The sequence below is a fragment of the Amphiprion ocellaris genome, chromosome 6 (genome assembly GCF_022539595.1).
Source record: "Amphiprion ocellaris isolate individual 3 ecotype Okinawa chromosome 6, ASM2253959v1, whole genome shotgun sequence".
NCBI classification, from domain to species: Eukaryota; Metazoa; Chordata; class Actinopteri; family Pomacentridae; genus Amphiprion; species Amphiprion ocellaris.
Genome location: NC_072771.1, coordinates 3,883,082 through 3,886,623, shown reverse-complemented (window position 1 = coordinate 3,886,623; position 3,542 = coordinate 3,883,082).

The window sequence follows — 3,542 nt, the reverse complement described above, 5'->3', positions numbered from 1 at the left end:
AATCTTGCTAATGTTTAACAGTTAAACACATTTAAAATGTGTTTTTGTGTAAAAATGTTTTTTAGAAAGAACAGAAAATAACAGAAAAGTCGCTTTAAAAGACGTCACAGTATAAAACTTGACTGTGTTTAACAGCTATCCATGTTTAAGTGCTGAAAAGTACCAGAAAACTACAAGAGTTTCTGGTATTTGTGATGATTCTGTGTAGCTTTGAAATGTCTTTAAAGACTTTAGCAAATTCCTGAAACCTATTTTTACTCTTTGACTTTGAAAGTATGCATCTGCAGCCAGATTTATTTTGTCGTCCACAACTTTACTATCCAATTTCTTCATGAATCTTGCTAATGTTTAACAGCTAAACACATTTAAAATGTGTTTTTGTGTAAAAGTTATTTAAAAACATTGGAAAATTAGAGAAAAGTCACTTTAAAAGATGTTGCAGTATAAAAACTGTATATATTTAACAGCTGTCCATGTTTAAGTGCTTAAACATACCAGAAAACAGTAAGAGTTTCTGGTATTTGTGATGATTGTGTGTAGCTTTTAAACATCTTTAATGACTGAAACCTATTTTTTACTCTTTGACTTTGAAAGTACGCATCTGCAACAAGATCTACTTCCTGCTTTACAACATTTTCTAGCTAAGATTTAAGATTCAAGAGTTATTTGTCACATGCTCATACAATAGTGGTTGTTCCTCAACAACAATATTACAATATAATATAATATTCTTTAAAAACAGTAGAAAATTAGAGAAAAGTCACTTTAAAAAACCCTTGCAGTATAAAACTTGATTATGTTTAACAGCTAAGCATGATGCAGAAAAGAGTGCAGAAAAGTACCAGAAAACTTTGTGTTTCTGTTATTTGTGATGATTCTGTGTAGCTTTGAAACATCTTTGAAACATCTTTTCAAAGAAAGAAGTTTTTTGTACGTTTAAACTGAAGTATCTGCAGTAATTATGAAGATGTCCAGTACCTACTGTATGTCAGCTAAATTCTAAATTTCACTACTTTTCATTCTCATTTTCTCCTTTGGTTCTTGTCAACATTAACAATGTCCAACAACCTTGCCAGTTTGCACACATTCAGTCTTTAAAACGTCACAACTTGCTTTGTTTACGTCGATGTTTACAAGCTAGCAGAATCCCACACTGCTTTTACTGTGCTTTTACTGGGACTTAGCTGTTTTTCTGGCACTTTATCACCAACAAATGTTAATACAAAGCAAACAGAAACCTGCAGATCTTAAAAACATTGCTCCGTAGCGCTACCAGAAATCTATTTGGAAAGTGAAGCAAGCTAAGCTACGTGAAATTAAGCTGCTAGCTCCAGAAAAAAGTTGTACTAAGCAACATCAACATGGCAAAAGTTGCTTATTACATCAGATGTGTCTTTATTTATGTTTAATTCTACTAATTTGTTGCCTTCAGACAGTGAGAATGTATAGTTTGCTAGTAGTTAGCCGCTGACATGCTGCTAGCTGGTTATTAGCATGTTACTGATCAGTGTTTAAACAGCTTGATTCATAACACTGAGGGGGGTTTTTTTGTAAAAAGGAAACCACGTGGGTTTAAGCTACACAGAGAAATGATATCTGTCACGTAGATATTTGTGGCACTTTTTACAGTGTGAGTAAACACTGCCTGCAGTTCAGCCAAAAAGTTGTTGAATTATTGTTATGTAACTGTAGGTCTCAGCTGAGTCAAACTTGGCTTCTTGGTTGCACCAAGGATCACAAAATCTTTTTGTTTTCAATAGAATCTCCTGAAAAATTATTTATTTTTTGCAAATTTTTTGTGTGTGAATGAGACAGTGATTTTAAAGAAATATCTTGATTTTGAGCTTAGATTTGTTTTTTTTAAGCTTAGATTTGGTTGTTTTTCTTAATGAAATTACACGAGTATTTCGTGGACCATCAGAAAGTTGATAATTTGATGATTTTGCATGTTTTTACAGCTTCTTGCTCTGGTAAATGGTGTAATTTTGGTGATTTTTCACACAATAACATACCTTTCATTTGGGCTTCAGGGGTTTAAAAAGCCTGTTGTCTCCATTGGTTGGGGTTTTGGTTTGAGAGCACTTAAATGAGGTCTTGTTTACTAGGCGGTAACATCGTTCCAGGGTGTTAAACTCTGCATTTGAAGGGCCCATCAACACTACATCAGCGCTACATTCAATAATCAATACCCCTAAAGCGAAGCCCTGACCTTTAAACAGCCTTATAAAGAGATGAAACCGTCCTAAACGAAGCAGGGATGTTTTCACAATCAGAGTCTCCAAGCTGAACTGGTTCTCACAGAGATGGAAAAGCAGGACCGTGAACACACCACCCTCACGGAGATGAATCCTGTATGCATTATGTCCAGACTGACACGTCAAGAGGCCCTAGATTAACTGCTCCCCCCTCCAGACTTCCTTTTATCCCCTCCGTTCCAGGGGCCACGCTCATTTACATAAACAGATAATCCTTGATAAAAATTTCCATTAGACAAAGGTGAAATGGATCAATTTCTGCTGCCAAGATAAATCTCACGTTTTACACCGACAGGGTCATTACACAAGCCACATTTCAGGAATAATGTATTTAAAAAGTCCGCCGATAGCGGCCATTTCCCGCTTTCCAATTACCTTTAAGAAAAGCTTATTCTGTGGACAATAAAGCACATTACGGCACAATATGATACAGTCCATAAAGATCAGCGTGTTTGATGAGAGGTTAGCGAAAGCTCAGCATATTTCGGGGGGGATGTCACAACCCCGTGGTTATCGCTGACACCTCGCTGTGCTCGCCATGCAAATGTCCTATTACGCCCAGTCCAAATAGATTAAGAGGCCTGTTCGGAAATAAACACTTTTTTCCTGTTTTTTTTCCCCTCGCTGCGGTGGAGGCGGGAGGATGGGAGGATGGGAGGATGGGAGGATGGGAGGACGGGAGGGGGATGCGATTGGTCGGCCGGTCGGTCGGGGAGGGGGTGAGGTGATTGACAGGACGGCAGGGTGATGCCACCAGTCCGGGGAGGCGAGATGAACGCAAAAACTCATTAGTTTGCTTCCGACCCAATTCGCCGCTCTGAGTATGACCTTGAGACATCCACCCTCCATCCTCACCCACCCAAGGATCCTATTTTAGGTGAATCACTGCAGGGTTTCTGGAGGAACAAGGCCCAATAAACACCCTGCAGGGTATTTTAAGCCACATAAAATGACTAAAATGTAAATTTTTCTTCAAATACTAGCTCAGTTTAATTCAGGTTTATGTATATAGCACCAATTCGTAACACCTGTCTTCTCAAGGAACCTAGTCACCACAAAATTAGACAAAACTGCATTGTCACGTAAGTTTTTGAAGGGAATGTAGTCTTTCTTTGGGAACTATTCTATTTGAAAGTTTGTGTCTCATGATGGATTAGAGACCATCAGTCACTAAAACTATGCGGTTGAGTTTGGGATAATATCACACTTTGTTTGATGCTTTTACATGTTTTGAATCTTGGTTAAGTTCAGGCACCAAAATTAGTTGGTTAGGTTCCAAAGAAAAAA